Source organism: Spermophilus citellus (genome assembly GCF_964194105.1).
Source record: "Spermophilus citellus genome assembly, chromosome: 3".
Taxonomy (NCBI): domain Eukaryota; kingdom Metazoa; phylum Chordata; class Mammalia; order Rodentia; family Sciuridae; genus Spermophilus; species Spermophilus citellus.
Window position 1 is genome coordinate 185,975,828 of NC_138184.1, and position 21,237 is coordinate 185,997,064.

The window sequence follows — 21,237 nt, forward strand, 5'->3', positions numbered from 1 at the left end:
TACGGACATTGCACTGGGAACGACATGTCTCTTCTTGCTATTCTCTTAGTGTTGGAAAGCCCTTGCACTCTGCCGGCTTTACTGCCATTGCACACAGATGGGTTTCCACACTAGTGCTTTTCTATCGCTTTAGGACCCGTGCCTTTCTTTTAGGGTGTTACCAACTTGTTTGTCGTTGTATTTCTAAACAGCCACAGTTCAGCCTCGGCTATCCCCCTTTGTCCACCATCGTCACGATACAGGATGCGAGGCAAGGCACTGCACTTGAGTGATCCTTGGAGTGGACCTCAAGGAGAGCATGTCCTATTGCATGCGGGTTAGACGCGTCCACGCCCCGTCCCACGGAAAAAGCGTCGGCTGATATGGCCTCAGATCTGGGGAAGGCGCCTCCTTGGGGCTGAGCCATACTATGCAGCCCTTTCTGCACAGTGGGATAGGACCTCTACTCTCGCCTGTATTGTTTTTAGAAGACAATAGGGGGAACTGTGGTGAGCCGCTTCGGCGGACTGTGGTCGCCATTACAAGATGGCGCTGGCCTCGTTGTGGTCTGTGACAAACAACTCCTTATTTGGGAGAGTTGGCGCATGGTTCTTTAACACCCTATGAGAAAGCTCCACGTGGCAGCTTTGCATTGGGCCTTGGGATACTTTATTAAGGCTGGGAGGGGCTTCCGGGGAGAGGTAGAAGAAAGTTCGAGGATCCGAATAAACGGCTGAAAGAAGATTCCTGGTGTTGCGTCTTCCTTGCGGGCAAGGGGGTCGCGACAAGCTTGTACAAATATTATGTGTCAATAAAACAAAAATAAAATTGTAAAAAAAAATGAGCAGAGAACTGAACAGATTATCTCAAAAGAAGGCTGACAAAGTTTGTAAAAGTATATGTAGCATCATTAAATATCAAGGAAATGCAAATTAAAGTCACTGAGATATCATCTAACATTTGACAAAAAAAATCTCAAAGTTAAATGGACAAAGGTTAAATGAGTGTTGGCAAGGATGTAGAAGAACATAAATCCCTTATTTACTCTTGGTGGGAGTGCAAATTGGTGCAGCCTTTAAGAAAATCAGTATAAATATTTCTAAAGAAAATTAAAAATAGAACTACCCTTTGATCCAGCAATCTGATTTCCAGGTACATATCCAAGTTTTATGAAGCATCATATGGATATATGTCTCAACTATCTCTTTGATCCTAGCCTTTACTGAAGGGCCACATATTGAATCATTAATTACTATAGTCTCACTTTATTCATAGCCAAATTATTTCAGAATATATTCATTGACTTCCTTCTTTATGAAGATAAGAGCTATGAGAAATGAAAATCAATGAACAATTGTCAATTACCCATTTTGCATAGATGAATGAAAACAATGACTGTATTTTTAATATTAGTAAGAGATCTTTTCCTTAGACCAACCAATGATTACATATCACTCTATATTTAGATCTCTTTAGTCTTAATATAGAACAATCTATTTTGTTTGTTTGTTTTGGTGTGTGTTTGTGTTTCATTTTTGTTGTTGTTGCTTTTCATAGTAACAATTTCCTCTTGGGTAACCAAAATCATTTTAAAATAACACACATTCTGTATTTCTTCACATGCATCTTGTTCTCCCTTCACTTTTGGTGATATCTTCTGGAAGCTGAAAATTATGTTTAGAGCCTTTATATAATCCATGTTAATTTATGGCAAGAGTACCTTACAGTTTGTATTTTGGCTTTATGTGCCTCATACTGAGAAATGCCTAATGTTAGATTGACTTTAATAATGGATTTTGATAGTCTCAGTATTCTTACTATATTAGATAAATTTTTATTCATTAAATTTCCTGAAACTTTATCTAATTATTCTAAATATATATATATATATATATATATATATATATATATATATATATATGTATATATATGGAGTTATGCCAATTTGTCTCACAGTTCTTTAAACAATGTCTCCCTATTTTTTCTTTTCAAGTCTAATTTAGTATCTTAATACAGTTTCTCATTTTATTAACTAGGTTAGAAATTATTTTATTTTTATAAATATTATTTCAAGAACAATTTTATAATATTAATTAGATATATTTTTTGCTAATTAATTTATGTTTTACCATAGTTATCCTTTCCTCCTTTAGGTGATTTTGTTGTCTGTATTATGTTTTCACATTGGAAATCTCAATTCTGTCTTAATTTGGATATAACTATTTAAAGATTGCCTACCCCTATGATAACAACTTTAATTGAATACCACAAATATTAAATATTCATTACTTGTATTATTAGTAGGCTTTAGAAATTCTGCAATTTTACTTTAATTTTCAGTTTGACCCAAGAGTTGCTTAATACAGTTTTTAATTTCTTGGTGGAATAATTTTTGTAAGCTAGACACTTTAATAATAATAAAAGTAATTCAAGCAATATATTTTCTAAACATTTTTTAAATTGTAGAATAGAATCAGATTGATAGAAAAGTTTTAAGGATTACACAAGAATTTCCTGTGTATCCACCACTCTTCTCTATTATTAGCATATTACATGACAGTGCATTTATTATAATTACAAACCAATGTAAATACTTCAATATAAACTTAAATCAATACCTATTCAGATCTTTAGTTTTATATAGCATCCTCTATGTGTTTTGTTTTGTTTTGATTTGTATTTTACTCAAGGACTCCATCCATAATACCAAACTTCCCTTAGAATTTATATTTCCATAATTTCACGTGGACACTCAGTTTCTCAGAATTTCCTTGTATTTGATTACTTTGACAATTTTGGTGAATACCTAACAAGCATGTTAAAATATTACTCTTTTAATTTATATAATATTTATCTTATGACTAGACTGAGAAGGTAGATGATGGAAGTAAATTACCATGCTTTACTATGTCCTTCATGGGTACATACTATTAATACGTTTTATCATTATTATTAATTTTGAACTTTGTCACCTGGTTGAAGCAGTGTTTTTCTACTACATCTTTCCCTGAATCACATCCATTTCTTTCTACATTGTAAGACTTTCTAAGAAAATCATTAGTTAGACCATTTTAAGGAATTTATATTCCCCCTTTTAAAAGTCAAAATATCTAGAGATGCCGTTTGAAATTCTTCTTCATGAAAGATGCGTCTACTATGCTCTACTTGTTAATTCAATATTTATTTATTATGAATATATTTATTGTACAATTAAATTATATACTATAATTTTAAAATAGATAGGAAGATGATTACTGTAGTAAAGCAAGTTAATAAATCTTTGATCTCATATGACACTCCACTTCTGTTTGTGGGTAGTGAGAAAAGCTAAAATCTACTCATTTAGCACAAATCTGGAATTTAGTACGATAATACTAACTACAGTCCTCACTTTCTTTGTGTTACAATCTCTAGATTTGTTTATCCTACATAACTATTATTTGTATTCTTTGACTTAGTTGTCCCTATTCCCTCCTTTAATCTTCAGCCACTGTTTTATTATCTATTACTGTATATTTAACCTTTTAAAAAGATTTTACATATATGTGACCATGAAATATTTTGCTTTCTATTTCTGGACTATTTTTCTTAGCAAAATGTCCTCCAAGTTCTTCCATATTGTGGTAAATGTCAGGATATCCTACTTTAATTAGGTGGAATACAACTTTGCTATATATGCGTGTGCTTTTGTATATGTGTGTGTTTGTGTGTGTGTGTGTGTGTGTGTGTGTGTACACATTGGAGATATATATATATGTATATCCATTTGTACATTGACAGGATATTTCATGAATAGTGCTGCATAAACATGAAAATGTATGTGTGTGTGTGTGTGTGTGTGTGTGTTTGTATACACATAATGTACTGGCTTCACTTTGCATATCCACATAGAAGAGGCATCGTTGGTTAAATGGTAGAATATCTTTTTGACATTGGCCTTGACAATAATGTTTTGGATATCATACCAAAAGCTCAGTCTACAAAAGCAAAATTAAGAGGCAGAACTACATCAAACTAAAAATATATATAGATAGCAAAGAATGCAAACAATAAACTGAAAAGGCAACTTGCTGATTGGGAAAATTATTTGCAAACCACATTCTGATAATGGATTAATATTTAAGGTTTAAAAAACTCATATAACTTAATAGCAAGAAAACATTCAATTTACAAATTGGCAAAAGTCCTAAATAACATTTCAACAAAAACAACATAAAAATGGCCAACATATATTTATGAATAGTGCTCTACATCACAAATCAAGAGCAAAATGAAATCCAAACCACTAGGATGTATCGCCTTCCAATGGCAGAATAGCTGTTACAAAGTTGAGAGTTAACAAGTGTTGTCAAGGGTATATAAAGAAAAAAAACCACTTTTCCACTGGTGATGAAATACATATTGGTGTTGCCATTATGCAGCACATGCAATTTCCTAAATAAATTAAAAGTATAGCCATCGATTATTTATTTATACCAATTTATGCCACTAAGGAACATGGGGATTTATTTTATACTTTTAGTATAAAATAAAGCTCTTTTCTTCATTTTTCTGCTCAAATTGTTCCAACTAAAGCCTTTGAGAAGACTTTCATTTACCTTAAGTGTCTTTAAATTTAAAGAATTAAATTATAATTATAATTAAAAAATAGCACTGCTTTAATTTATAGGGATATTGTGTAATTCCTTCTCAGTCTTAGAATCAAACACATTTCTAAAGACATTACTTTTACCAATGTAGAGTATGGATTTGTTACACAGACAGTTCAGGTTGTATTTCACAATGATCTTTTTTTTTTTTTCCTTCAAAAACCAGCATGTATTTCTTGGAGTTTCTTGATGAGAACTTAGCAGTATAACTAGAAGTAAATTTATGAAATTATGTTGTCCTATAATAATGCAGCCCTCAGAAGTTTGTCTGTTTCATGCTACTTTATCCTTAGCTTCCAGAAATTCATAAAATTTATGATTGTCTATACAAGTTTATGTCTATAATAGCTTCTGTTCTAACTAACAACTCTGTGTTGTGACTTTGGGTTTTCCTACATCTTCAGAATTGCAAGCAGTGATTTGCCCTGAAAACTCTGAACACTGATAAATACACAAAATATCATTGATTTTCAGTTTGCTTAGCTTTTACTTGTTTTTGCAGTAGGAATAATGGTCTCTGAGCCCTTTTACTATCAAATTTGAAAACAGAAATCCAGTTGGCTATTTTATTATAACTTATTTTGAATGTATACTTACAAAATATTTGAAACATTTATAAACAGAAAACTTTGCAAATAATAACACAGAATTTTCTCCTGAATTACTTGAAACTATGTTAACTTTCTGCTTTCTGATTCCTGAAAATTGTAGTGTGTATTTCCAACCCCAGAAAGACATAGTACTATGAAATCAAACTACAACTATTCATAGCTTAAAATTAACACTGATCAATTGCCAATTTATCTAGCTCGATATCATGTACAATTCAATTTTTCTTTGAACTTTATGATCTTGATACACTTGAAATTTGCAGATTGGTTATTTGCTGATGTTTCCCTCAATTTGAAAACTGTATAAAACTTCTTAATGATTATACTCAGATTATTCAATTTAAAAATGTTAGGGAAGTTACCTTTTGTTTTCCTCATTGTGATTTGTTATTTAACATAGTCTTTCAACTTGTTCCATTCCTGATAATACTCATTTTGGTCTTTTTATTAAGGTGGTGCCAGCCATGATTCTCCACTGTAAAATATTTTTTTTCCTTTGAGTTAATAAACATATACGAAGAAAAAAATTAAATTGAATTTTTTTAAAAAACCTTTACACCAAAATAACAAATAACCTTGCCAATGAAAGGGCAAATGAAATGAACAGACATTTCTATAAAGTAGGACACATGGCCAACAATTATATGAAAACATGTTCAATTTCTCTAGCCATCACAGAATGCAATTCAAAACTACTTTGAGATTTCATCTCAACCCACTCAGAATGACTATCATCAATAAATACAGAAGCAATAAATGCTGGTAAGGATGTGGGGAGAAAAGAACTCTCATATGCTATTGGTTGAGAATGTAATTTAGTTTGACTTCTATGGAAATCATTATGGAGGTTCCTCAAAAAACTAAAAACAGAAATACCACATGATCCAGCTATACCACTCCTTAATATATACCCGAAGGAAATAAAATCAACATACCATAGAGATACCTATATTACTCATGTTCATTGCCCCACAATGCACAATAGCCAAGATAACAAAATACTGAAGGTAGTGGTCAACAAATGAATGGATAAATATACACATATAGAGTGCACATATACATATGCATACACACACACACACACACACACACACACACACACACACATATATATATATATATATATATACACAAATACAATGGAGCATTAATCAGTTATGAGAAATGACAAAAACATTCCATTTTCAGGAAAATTGTGGAACTGGAGATCATCACAATAAGTAATAAAAATGAGACTCAGAGAGATAAATATCACATTTTCTCTTATGTGTGGAAGCAGAAGAAGAAATCATGTAAAAGTGAAAGGAAAGTTGTTTGAGAACAACAAGGGCATTAGGGGAAAGAAGGAGGGGAAGATCAATGTGGGTAACAGGTGTGGATATTATCAAAGTATGTTATGTGCCTGTTTGAATATGCCAGAATGAAACTCATTATATTGTACAAGTAAAATGCACTAATTTAAAAAAGAAAGGAAAAACAAATTAAATAATAATACTGTATTAGATAGCTATTTTTTTTATTTGCAGTGTAAGGGTTCAAAATTAGGGCCTCATACATGTGAGGCAAAGATTCTACCTCTGAACATAGACATAAACCTGTATAGTTGAAATTTGCTAATTGAGTAGAGCTTAAATATTCTCATCACACAACCAAAAGTAGTAAAAATGTGATATGACAGATATGTTAATTAGCTTTATTTAATATTTTCACATCATGTATCATTAACCATTACATCATTGTATCCCTATAAACAGACAGTATTATGGATAAATTATACCTCAATGTATCTGAAAAGAAAAAAAAAATACTTGTGCTTCCAATAGACCAACTCTTATGCAGATAACTACTGTATATACCAGAATCATTGGAGAATTTAGAAAAGTGAGCTGAGAGAAGAGGGAATTTAATACACTAAGAAATGAACAGCCATGAGTTCAATATCATATTTTTATGGCTTTGGAGACTATGGAATAAATTCAACAGCACCCTGCATATGATTGAAACCCCCAAGAGATAGAAAGATACTTGCAGGCTTGAAGAACCAGAGGAAAAGATCAGGAATACAACATCCACATCAACTAGAAATTAAGGAGATAAATCTCAAGAAAGAAAAAGTCAGAGGGAAAGCTCAAAACTTGTACAATTCTTTGTGAGTCTAGGGATGACGGAAGCACAAGGCACCAATATGCTTCAGTTTTACCTACAGTTCCACCTACATACTCAACACAGTTTAACTTTAGCCAAATTACTCCTTGAAAAATGAGGAATCCACCTTCAATTATGCCAGTGAGAAGCCAACATGGCAAACAAGGCTTATATTATCAGTGTCCACAAATTCCAGTGAATATAATTTATGGGGCCTCAGAGACAAGAAAGTCGTTTATGCCCAAATCTTACATAATGTGGTTTATTTACATTCTTCAGGGCCACCTATGGCCACATTCTTGTGACAATTATTGGAGACCACATAGAATATGTTACTTTTTGTGATCAGCTGAGTCATGGGTTCATGTTTTTCTTTCTTTCTTTCTTTCTTTTAAGGTAGATTAAGGATTTCTCACAATGGAGAATTTTTATTTAATCCTTTTTCATTAAAAAATTAAGGTGAATTGTAGGCTGCACTGATTTAAGATAATTAATTGAAGTAATCTTTAATACAGATCTATAGCAAGTTTGCTTCTCTTTCTACTCATACCAGATAGGATTATAGTTTAGTCTAATAGCTAATGAGATGTGAGCAAGCAGGACATGTAAAATCTCCAGACCACAGCCTTGAAGTGTTAATGTATATTTTTTTCTGCCTTCCTCTTCTATTTCTATGGTAGTTGTTATGACTCCCAGAGAGACAAAAAAAGTAAGGTATAAGAAAAGGAACACATATTCTCTATCTTCACACAGACACACAAAAGAGAAAATAGTTCTACAAAGTAGTATTATATGGAGAAAATTATAATTATATTAGATTATCAAGAAAAAGAAAGAAAGAGATAATAAAGTGGTGTATCTGGTGAGTACAGAATGAGTGCAACTCATAAGACAGGAATAATCCTTTAGATTCTTTGTCCCTGAATCTGAAGTGGGAAATATGTTCAAATATTTATTTTTTATTTTTTTTATTGGTTGTTCACAACATTACAAAGCTCTTGATATATCATATTTCATACATTAGATTGAAGTGGGTTATGAACCCCTAATTTTACCCCAAATGCAGATTGCAGAATCACGTCGGTTACACATCCACAATTTTACATAATGCCCTATTAGTAATTGTTGTATTCTGCTACCTTTCCTATCCCCTACTATCCCCCCTCCCCTCCCCTCCCATATTCTCTCTCTACCCCATCTACTGTAATTCATTTCTCTCCTTGTTTATTTTCCCATTCCCCTCACAACCTCTTATATGTAATTTTGTATAGCAATGAGGGTCTCCCTTCATTTCCATGCAATTTCCCTTTTCTCTCCCTTTCCCTCCCATCTCATGTCTCTGTTTAATGTTAATCTTTTCTTCCTACTCTTCCTCCCTGCTCTGTTCATAGTTGCTCTCATTATATCAAAGAAGACATTTGGTATTAGTTTTTTAGGGAATGGCTAGCTTCACTAAGCATAATCTGCTCTAGTGCCATCCATTTCCCTGCAAATTCTATGCTTTTGTCATTTTTTATTGCTGCATAGTACTCCATTGTGTATAGATGCATCATTTTTTTATCCATTCATCTATTGAAGGGCATCTGGGTTGGTTCCACAGTCTAGCTATTGTGAATTGTGCTGCTATGAACATCGATGTGGCAGTATCCCTGTAGCATGCTCTTGTAAGGTCTTCAGGGAATAGTCTGAGAAGGGCAATAGCAGGGTCAAATGCTGGTTCCATTTTACATGTACTTGTTGATTGATTGTATGTCCTCCTCTGAGAAGTGTCTGTTTAGGTCCTTGGCCCATTTGTTGATTGGGTTATTTGTTATCTTATTGTCTAATTTTTTGAGTTCTTTGTATACTCTGGATATTAGGGCTCTATCTGAAGTGTGAGGAGTAAAAATTTGTTCCCAGGATGTAGGCTCCCTATTTACCTCTCTTATTGTTTCTCTTGCTGAGAAAAAACTTTTCAGTTTAATTAAGTCCCATTTGTTGATTCTTGTTATTAACTCTTGTGCTATGGGTGTCCTATTAAGGAATTTGGAGCCTGACCCCACAATATGTAGATCAGAGCCAACTTTTTCTTCTATCAGACGCAGAGTCTCTGATTTGATATCAAGCTTGTTGATCCATTTTGAGTTAACTTTTGTGCATGGTGAGAGAAAGGGATTCAGTTTCATTTTGTTGCATATGGATTTCCAGTTTTCCCAACACCATTTGTTGAAGATGCTATCCTTTCTCCATTGCATGCTTTTAGCCCCTTTATCAAATATAAGATAGTTGTAACTTTTTGGATTAGTCTCTGTGTCCTCTATTCTATACCATTGGTCCACCCGCCTGTTTTGGTACCAGTACCATGCTGTTTTTGTCACTATTGCTCTGTAATATAGTTTGAAATCTGGTATCGCTATATCGCCTGATTCACACTTCCTGCTTAGAATTGCTTTTGCTATTCTGGGTCTTTTATTTTTCCATATGAATTTCATGATTGCTTTATCTATTTCTACAAGAAATGCTGTTGGGATTTTGATTGGCATTGCATTAAACCTATAGAGAACTTTTGGTAATATTGCCATTTTGATAATGTTAGTTCTGCCTATCCATGAACAGGGTATATTTTTCCATCTTCTAAGATCTTCTTCTACTTCTCTCTTTAGGGTTCTTTAGTTTTCATTGTATAAGTCTTTCATCTCTTTTGTTAGGTTGATTCCCAAGTATTTTTTTTTTTTTGAGGATATTGTGAATGGAGTGTTTTTCCTCATTTCCGTTTCAGAAGTTTTGTCGCTGATATGCAGAAATGCCTTTGATTTATGCGTGTTGATTTTATATCCTGCCACTTTGCTGAATTCATTTATTAGTTCTAGTAGTTTCTTTGTATACCCTTTTGGGTCTTCTAGGTATAGAATCATGTCATCCGCAAATAGTGATAATTTAAGTTCTTCTTTTCCAATTTTTATGCCTTTAATTTCTTTTGTCTGTCTAATTGCTCTGGCCAGTGTTTCAAGAACTATATTGAATAGAAGTGGTGATAGAGGGCATCCCTGTCTTGTTCCAGATTTTAGAGGGAATGCCTTTAACTTTTGTCCATTCAGAATGATGCTAGCCTGAGGCTTAGCATAGATAGCTTTTACAATGTCAAGGTAAGTTCCTGTTATCCCTAGTTTTTCTAATGTTTTGAACATAAAGGGATGCTGTACTTTGTCGAATGCTTTTTCTGCATCTATCGAGATGATCATATGGTTCTTATCTTTAAGTCTATTGATGTGGTGAATACCATTTATTGATTTCTGTATATTGAACCATCCTTGCATCCCAGGGATGAATCCTACTTGATCATGGTGCACAATTTTTTTGATGTGTTTTTGTATTCGATTCGCCAGAATTTTATTGAGGATTTTTGCATCTAGGTTCATTAGAGATATTGGTCTGTAGTTTTCTTTCTTTGAGGTGTCTTTGTCTGGTTTTGGAATCAGGGTGATATTGGCCTCATAGAATGAATTTGGAAGAGCTCCCTCTTTTTCTATTTCCTGAAATAACTTGAAAAGTATTGGTATTAATTCTTCTTTAAAGGTTTTGTAAAACTCTGCTGTATACCCATCCGGTCCTGGGCTTTTCTTGGTTGGTAGTCTTTTGATTGCTTCTTCAATTTCATCCATTGATATTGGTCTGTTCAAATTGTGTGTATCCTCCTGACTCAGTCTGGGCAAATCATATGACTTAAGAAATTTATCGATGTCTTCACTATCTTCTATTTTATTGGAATATAGGTTTTCAAAATAATTTCTAATTGTGTTCTGTATTTCTGTAGCATCTGTTGTGATATTGCCTTTTTCATCCCGTATGTTAGTAATTTGAGTTCTCTCTCTTCTTCTCTTCGTTAGCATGGCTAAAGGTCTGTCGATCTTATTTATTTTTTCGAAGAACCAACTTTTAGTTTTGTTAATTTTTTCAATAGTTTCTTTTGTTTCAATTTCATTGATTTCCGCTCTGATTTTAATTATTTCTTGCCTTCTGCTACATTTGATGTTGTTTTGATCTTCCTTTTCTAGGGCTTTGAGATGAAGTGTGAGCTCATTTATTTGTTGGTTTTTTATTTTTTTGAGGAATGACCACCAGGCGATGAATTTTCCTCTTAAAACTGCTTTCATTGTGTCCCATAGATTCCCATATGTTGTGTCTGTATTTTCATTTATTTCTAAGAATTTTTTGATTTCCTCCTTTATGTCTTCTGTAACCCATTGATCATTCAGTAATGTATTGTTCATTTTCCATGTGATGTAGGATTTTTCCTTCCTTCTTTTATCATTGATTTCCAGTTTCATTCCATTATGATCAGATAAAATGCATGGTATTATCTCCACCCCTTTATATTTACTGAGGGTTGCCCTATGGCATAATATACGGTCTATTTTTGAGAAGGATCCATGTGCTGCTGAGAAAAAAGTATATCCATTTGATGATGGTTTATATATTGTATATATGTCAGTTAAGTCTAGGTTATTGATTGTGATATTGAGTTCTATAGTTTCTTTATTCAACTTTTGTTTGGAGGATCTGTCCAATGGTGAGAGAGGTGTGTTGAAGTCACCCATAATTATTGTGTTGTGGTCTATTTGATTCTTGAACTTGAGGAGAATTTGTTTTATGAATGTCGCAGCACCATTATTTGGTGCATAAATATTGATAATTGTTATGTCTTGTTGGTGAATGGTTCCTTTTAACAGTATAGAATGACCTTCTTTATCCCTTTTGATTTACTTAGTCTTGAAGTCGATTTTATTCGATATGAGGATCGCCACCCCTGCTTGCTTACGAGGACCGTGTCCGTGGTATATTTTTTCCCATCCTTTCACCTTCAGCCTGTGTATGTCTTTTTCAATCAGATGTGTCTCCTGGAGGCAGCATATTGTTGGATTTGTTTTTTTTAATCCATGATACCAGCCTATGTCGCTTTATTGGAGAGTTTAAGCCATTAACATTCAGAGTTACTATTGATATATGGTTTGTACTTCCAGCCATGTTTGATTATTTATCCTTTTTTAAAAAAAATTTAGTTTGTTTCTCCATGATTATCTTTCCCCTCGCCCTCTGTCTTTACTGAGGCATTTCCCACTGATGGTTTTGGTTATTGTTTTTCATTTCTTCCTCGTGTAGTGTTTTGCTCAAAATGCTTTGCAATGCTGGTTTTCTGGCTGCAAATTCTTTTAACTTTTGTTTATCATGAAAGATTTTTATTTCGTTGTTATACCTGAAGCTTAATTTTGCTGGATACAGAATTCTTGGTTGGCATCCATTGTCTTTCAGTGTTTGAAATACATTGTTCCATGAGCTTCTTGCTTTCAGTGTCTGTGATGAAAAATCCGTTGTCAACCTTATTGGTTTACCCCTGAATGTAATCTGTCTCCTTTCTCTTGTAGCTTTTAATATTTTCTCTTTGTTCTGTATATTGGATATCTTCATAACAATGTGTCTTGGCGTTGGTCTACTGTGATTTTGTGTGCTCGGTGTCCTGTATGCATCTTCAATTTGTATATCTGTTTCCTTTTTTATTTCTAGAAAGTTTTCTTTAATTATTTCATTCAGCAGGTTACTCATTCCCTTGGTTTGAATCTCTGTACCTTCTTGTATCCCGATGACTCGGAAGTTTGGTAATCCCATAACTCTTGGATGTTTTTCTCGTGATTTTTTACCAGCCTTTCTGAGTTGGCTAGACTCTTTTCAAGATGATATATTTTGTCTTCATTATCTGACGTTCTGGTTTCTACTTGCTCCACTCTGTTAGTGATACTCTCAATTGAGTTTTTAATTTGGTTTATCGTTTCCTTCATTTCTAGAATTATTGTTTGATTATTTTTTATAATCTCTATCTCCTGATAAAGATGCTTAACTTCTTCTTTTATCTGTTTATGTAATTCATTCTCAATGTGTTCTTTCGCTGCTTGAATTTGCTGTCTTGTATCCTCTTTAAGGTTCCATTCCATCTGTCTAAGGTGTTCCTTGAGTTCTTTATATGACCATTTTTCTGATGACTCTAGGTCCTCCTGAATATTTAGGCTGACTTGCATTGTTTGTACTTCTTTTCTCCCTTGCTTTTTGAAGCTGCTCATGTTACTTCTTGTTCTGTTTGACTGCTGAGTTACTCTTTAGTCCTATAAATTTATTTGATGCTTGGGAGGAAAGGTATTAGAAGGGAAGGGAAGAAGTCACTAAAGAGAATGAGAGTAAGCAGGTAGAATTCAAGGAAGAGGGAATAAGAGAAATGAAAAGACAAAAGAAGAAAAAAATAGGAAATAAAAAAAGAAAAAAAATTTAAAAAAATAATAATAATAAAATTAAAATTAAAATTAGAAGAAAAAAATTTTAAAAAAATTGTAAAAAAAAGAGAAAAGAAAAAAAGAAAAAAAAACTAATAAATGCTGTCTTAGAGTTTGATTAACTTCTCTTCCAGTAGGTGGCGCTGTGCCCACCAGGTCAAGTTTCTCCTGTCAATACGCGGGAACCAATCACTGTGCAGCAGCTCCTCCCAGACTGGGCAAGTCTCCAATCCTGAGTGCCTAGGGCCTCCTCTTGTGTCTAGTCACTTCCCACTTTTCCTCTAGCCAGGCCCCTCTCACTCGTGCCGCTCATCACAATACTGGCTACACGCCAGGTCTGCTGCTCCCGGCAGCCCTGTTTTCATGAATGACTGGGCATACTCTTCCAGTTTGCCATTCCCTCAGACCCTAAGTTTGTAGAGCTTGGGGCTGAGAATCCTCAGCGAATTTTACTTGCCCTCCGGTAGCCACGCCCCCAGTAGCTGGTGCAAGAGGCCTCAGCTGTCAGCCTTGGTTGAGCAGTAGTTCCGCGCCGTGGGTCCCGCGCCACCTCTGATTCCCTCGGGCTGGCTATCGCGCTCACGGGAGAGCTGGGAGGGGCCTTTACGGGAGAGCTGGGAGGGGCCCTTAAGGTTTCTCCGATGTGTGGAGAGGGAAGGCTAGGGAATTACACACCTGTAGCCGCAGGTTTCAATGAAGTTATCTCCTCCGCCGCAGTCTGATGATGTCAGTTCTCTGCCATGGTGGTGTCTCTTGCAAATGGCGACAGTTTGTTTCCCTTTGCCGGGCGACCAATGCAACGGGGCTGGGTCCTTACTGTCTCTCCCAAGCCCCATTTCAAACCTATGAAGGCTCGGTAGACATTTACCTCCGTAGGATCAGTAGGGCTGACCAGTTGTTTCAGCTGGACGGATTAGTGCTGAGTCACAGCTGTTTGTCTGCAGGAAGCAGGCGAACGGGAGCTTGAATTCAGCCAATCCAGGCTCAGTGTGTGTTCTGAGAGGCCCAGACTGTTTGCCCCAGATCCACGTCAGCTCAGCGTTGCCTAGTGATCCTGAGCAAACAGATTTAGGTTATTTACGACTCCCTATGCCTGCACAGCTGAAGAGGTCAGAGACTTGATCTCTCCGCGCCCGCTGCCATGTTGAAGGCCCAGGCATTTAATAAAATTGCTTGCATTTGAATAACAGATCACCCTCAGAGCCGAGAGATCGATTTCATCCAGGCTGCGAGCCGGGGAGTCGCTCGCCATGTCTACTTCTTCGCCGGAGAAATGGACCAAAACCACCCCGAAGCTTCTCCCTTGGAAATTCCACCTTGGTCTATTTCACTTGCGTCCTCATGCGGGTGTCGCGCCAGAGGCCCCGGGCCAAACCTCCCCCGCCTACCCCAGCCCCACAGAGCCTGAGCACGATCCTCCACGCATCTGTCCGCTGGTCCGGGAGCCCAACCTGCACGGATCTCCAAGCCCGGAGCCGCGGTGCATGTCTCAAATATTTTTTTTTTGACAATTACTTTTAACAGGGCCATATGTGTTTGTCAGTTTTAAAAGTGGCTATCTGGACCTCTCAATCATACTGAAAGGGTATATGACAATTGAATTATGTACCAACAAAAACATAAATGCTAAAAACATCATTTTTTTAATAATGTTTGTGTGTTATTTCAGTATAAGAAAACACAGGCACCACATAAATCTGTGAAGGGTATTGAGGAGTCTATATCGGGTACTTTAAGGTATAAAGTTCCTAAAAACTTCTTTCCGTATCTCTCAACTCATATAGCATAACAATGAAAATTAAAGACTTAGCAGAAATAAATAATTACTTCATATGAATCTAAAATACTTTGAACTATAAAATGTCCATGACACTATTTTTTTTTATTTTTTTCTTCCTTGAAAAAAAGTTGGGTACTTTGTGTGGCACAGAAAATTTAACCAACATTTCATCTATGTGCTCCTTCTCTCCATAACAGGGAAGAAAATAATTTCCCAAGTTCAAAGGAAAGTGAAAGTCACCAGTGCTCACTAAATAATTCAGATCCCATATGCAAAATAGATCATCGATGTGATTATACTAGAAAATGAACAAATCTAAATGTAAGAGTGTTCTGATAACACAAATTGAAGCAGTCCTACTTCACTGAATATGGAACATGTAAAAATTTGAGAATGTGTGAGAAATAGTTATGACAAACATTCTAAAGAGTTCACTAAGTTTTTGAATTATTCATCTTAGATTTCCATTTTATGTGAGAAAAGAGACCTTAAGTATAAAATTCCAAAATATGTGAGCACTTTATTCTATTCTTACCTGTTTGACTGTTCACCCATATAATGGGATGTGACAAAAAAGTTATTTTTCTAGACATATTTAGCTTGGTTGGACATTCACAGTGCATAATTTTCTATTTCTTATGGGTCAATGAGTTAGAGTCTTACATATGAGAATTCTACAAGAGAATAAGTCTTCATTTCTATTAAAATGCATTTGCTTCCTTGGTGCTCTATCAAGTTTAGTTATGCAAATACCATTGAATAAAACCAGACTCTGAGACTCCTTGTATAATCCTGTATAGTTACCATTGTTTCTGTAAAAATATTCTAAAATTTCTCTGGACATGTTTAGACAAGTGAAATGACATTTGAAAATAAAAGATCTGGAAAGAACAAAGTTATCAAGTAGAACAAATTATCAACTTGGAAAAACAGCTCCTTAAATCCCTTTTGACTAAGAAGTATTTATTTAGCCTGTTATTTGCCTGACCACATTTCAGTTTTTAGCTGGTATTCAGAAATATTTTTGCTTTGAATTTTGCCTCTAAATATTTACAAAAGAAATTAAGTATCCACAATGTTTTTTTAGGCAATGCACATTAATATCAGAGAAAATTAATTATGAGTAAATATGGACTATCATAATTTGTTAAAAATTCATTACACATATCTCATGATCAAAATCATGCATAAAACCTGAGATAGATATAAATGTTCTAAGTTAATTATAGTATAACTTTAATTTAAATGCATTCTACAATTGAGATACAGCTCATTTTCTCTGGTAACAAAGAAGAAAGATCAATTGGAAAGATCAAGGATCTACAAAACTTTTAGAGGAGGTTACAAAATTAAATTAAATACAACATATTGTGTAAATATGACAAGAAAATGTTTTTGACTGTTAACAAGAAAACGTAATGATGTACAGAGAGGTTAAAATAACAGTTTAAGGGGATAATATGAAATGCAGAAATTTCTATGGAGAAATGGTTCTTTATGATTGAAGTTTAAGGACTTTTAAGACATGCATAATACAAAATTATTTACTGAATATAGACCATACTACTATTTTTATGGCATAAATTAATATTTAATAAATTGTAAATATATTAAAAACTTGATAGGCAAAAAAGGTGACCTTTTGACTTTTTCTAGAATATTAAAATATGGTTTAGAAAGCTGGCTCTTAAATTGATATAAAAGATAAACTGGAGAGATAAGCATTAATAGACTTTTAATTTGTCATTCATACATCCCTTTTGTGTACGATTACTTAAAAATGTTTGGATAAACCTTGATTCCTTGAAATATGAAGAAGTGTTTTCTTAGAAAAAATGTCTTAGATAAACTATAAGAATATTATAGAATTTTAATCTAACAATTTTTAGACTAGCAAATCAAGGGAATACTGTCCCAAGGAACACATTTTGGTAGCACACTTATTAAATTTTGAATTTATGTTGTTTTCCAATTTATATTACTTCCTTTGGTTGCTTTAGTCAAAGAGATTAATCATTTTTTAAAAGGGGTGTGAGATGGAAATCAAGTGTCATATCATACATCTGCCCTGCCTTTAATTCTGTGGTAGTGAAATCACAAGTGACTTTCTTAATTCCTAAACATTTTATGGGGCACCTCCAGCCCATGTGCTTTGACTCTTAAGAACTCTTTCTCAGTCAACTGAATTTCACATCACTTAAGGTTTGCACTGATTAATTTGCAGAATCCAAGAGCTATTGTTCCCTGAAGATTTTTGATCAGGTAATAATTCATAAATGTAACAGAATAGAAGATCATTTACATTTCTTTCCACCCCTTCTTTATTAAAGAGCACAGGATATGGCAAAGAGAACACAAATGAAAAGACAAATCAAATATAACAAAAAAAATCGAGACAAAGGGTCTTCAGATAAAAGGGGGAAATGAAATAATTAGATTTTGTCTGAGTTCCACACCTAAGGCAGGCAGCCAGCTTTTGAAGAACATAGTGGGAGAGGGACTGACACACCGTCCACAGAAATCCATTGATAGAAATCATGCATGAAAAGACCGTTTTTTGAACTTCTTCCAATGTTCCAACTATGTTTTTCTTCTTTCCTCTTTATTTTAATGCACATAGGCTCCAAAGTTAGATAAACCTGAACTTTCTAGGCAAATTCTGGAGATAGTAACTTTTTTTTTTTCAGAATATTGGCAATATTTATGTGTTTTGTATTTTTTTCTTCTATAAACTATCATAATGAGAATGTGATCATTTATATGAAATGAACTAGATACTTCTTAAATGGAGAATGTTTGCGGATGTTCACTGAGTGCATGAAGAAGTACACATAAATTCAAGATACAGTTACTTTGACCTTTGACTAGGGAAACCAGGGTTATGATCAGAGGTGCTAGTATTTTACTGTGACTGTTAACAGTATATATTTAATTTATTTATTTGAAAGTATTCTTTTGTTTGTACCTGACCTTGTGACCCAATGTTTCTCTTCACATATTTTAAAAAAGGATTTTATTTCTCACTCTTATAAGATGCATTTAAGGTTAGAACAAAGCCTCCAGTAAGTGACAGTGAAACACTATCTTCATTGTTGATCTACCAAACTGGGCTTTTCATCCTCTCAAGTATTTTACCTAAGTGTTAAACCTTAGATAGTAGAATGACCCGAAAAAGGAGAACCGTATAACAGGCAGGCACAATGAGTTCATCAAGGATGCACAGCACATAATATGAAGCAATGTGGCATCAATGTCAATGGCAGGGAGAAGCAGCAGGACATGGGAATGGAATGAGGTGATCATCAGCAGCAGGATTCTCAAGAAAACAGGATGTACCGGCATGAGGAAGAGGCAGCATTGCTGGAGACAGAGCCAAGCTCTCTTGGCAGAGTCCAAAGTAATGATCTATCAAATCGCTCACAAGTGTGCAGAACAGAAGGGGCAGCTGGTCACTGTGTATTTTATCACAGTTGTACATATGGGGCATAATAATAGCAACTCGAACCATCCATATGAAGGACAAATGCGTAATTATAATGTAAATTACAATGTAAATAAAATGCATAGTCACATAAAAGTACATTAAATCCCCTGCCAGATGATGTTTTCTTAGATTTATAATCTAGACCACACACATTTGTATCATGATTACTTAACATACTTCTATATGATATAATCATAACATAGTGTTGTACTATATGAATAATCTCTGTGAGTCCTAGGGTCTGTGGCCATTAACCAAGTCAATAGAAATGTTCAATTGATATTTATTGAATGAATGAATATTACATCATGCATTTTTAACTCTCATATAATTCCCTTTAAACTCAGAGATAAAAGAAAATCAAGAACAAATAAATTCTCACATAATTTCTCTTTTCTACCCTGAATACTTTTAACTTACTTTTATCAAAAAATTAAATTGTAATTGAAGGAGAAATTTGAAATGTAGTGGTAAAATAGTTTCATCCCTGAAAAAGAAATTAAGAACACCTGTGTGTTATTTCTGCTTATAAGTGTATTTTGAAGTATCATGTGAGTAGCATCAAGGCCGCTATGTTAATAGGGAACAAAATAACTAAAAACGTCGGTAAAATTTACGGGAATACAAGAACTTTTGAATCTTATGTTTCTTTATATTTTTATTTATTTATTTATTTAGAAGTGTCAGACAGATGCTGAAGCAATTGCACCATGATACCCAAGATTCCAAAGAGGAGAAAATATACTGATATTAGTTGATGGTCAACAATTGCAATATTCTGGGCACGGAGCCAAGCTTTTGAATCTAGACCTTGACAGTTCACAGGGATTCTACTGAGGAACTAAGAAAACAATTAGAATTTCTTGTGGTTGCATGGGATTAGAGAACAAAAAAAAATTAGAAACCTCAAGAGCAATATACTAATTACTAAGAAGCAAAAAGCAGTGAACCAAGCCACTTACACTGCCATTTTTACCTTTCCGGCAAATTCTGAAACCACATAGTTGAGGAGGTTAAATATAAAAGCTGAATGAATATTTTAATAAGCAGATTACAGTTTTTAGAAATTCTATTCTGCTAAAGAAAAAGGATTTTCTTTCCTTTCGGGATTTACAAGGAATTGCATAGGGCTATAGCATAAAATTATGACAATTATCTGAAAGACCAGCTGTATCAAGTATTGACAAGGATCAGGAGAAAAGAGAACTTTTGTGCATAATTGCTAAGTATGTAATTTGGCACAGCTACTACAAAAAACAGTACAAAGATTGCTCAAAAAATTCAAAATACAATTACCATATGATCCAGGATTTCCACTTCTGGGTATGTATCTTAAGTGAAAAATAAATAAATAACATTAACCCTAAGGAATAAATATGTTTCCATTCACAACAGTCAATGCATAATAACAACCTAACTGTCCACTGAAAGATGAATAATACAAGGAAAATATTACATATATGCACACATACAAATCAATACATACACACATATGCATAAAATGAAATATTATTCACCCATAAAAAATAAGTGGATCCCAGTATTTGAAAACATGGATATATTTTGAAGGCTTTATTCTAAGTGAAATGAGTCAGACAGAAAATACAAGTGCTGTATAACCTCACTTATACCTGAATGTGAAATGTTGAACTCAGAAGAAGAATAGAATGGTATTTTTCTGGGGTCACAGGTAAGGGGAATGAGGAAATGTTGGTAGAGAGTACCTACTTTCAATTGTTAGATGTACATGTTCTGGGGATTAAATTTTAGCACACCATGGTTGCTATAGTTAATAACACTGTACAATACACTTAAAATTTGCTAAGAGAATAGAATTTAAATAAAGTTTTCACCACACAGATGCAAAATGGTAACTTTTTGAGGTGATGAATGAGCAAACCAACTTGAAGGTGGTAATCATTTCACAGTACAGTAGCCCCCCCCATTATCTGAAGTTTTGCTTTGTGTGTTCCCAGTTACACATAGTCGACTGAAGCCTGAAACTATTAAAAGAAAAATTCCAGGAATAAACAATTTGCAAGTTGTAAATTACTTTTATCACAATATATTACTAGAGTGTTATATTTTATTATTAACTACTGTTGTTAATCTCCTGCAATGTCTAATTTAGAAGTTATACTTCATCACAGATATGCATGCACAGAGGAGGAAAAAAAGTAAATATAGGGTTCAGAATTATCTGTGGTTTCAGGCATACATCGAGGGTACTGAAACATCTCATGTGGATAAGAGGGGGTACTCTAATACATACATAAAAGCACCCCATTGT

At 34.2% G+C, this 21,237-nt stretch overlaps 1 protein-coding gene across 1 annotated transcript in view; it reads left to right on the forward strand.

Annotated features, from left to right (window-relative positions):
• Nucleotides 1-21,237, forward strand: part of LOC308643470 (uncharacterized protein) — a gene marked incomplete at its 5' end in the record, with an annotated part of 203,435 nt that overhangs the window by 72,669 nt on the left and 109,529 nt on the right. The window lies entirely within an intron of this gene.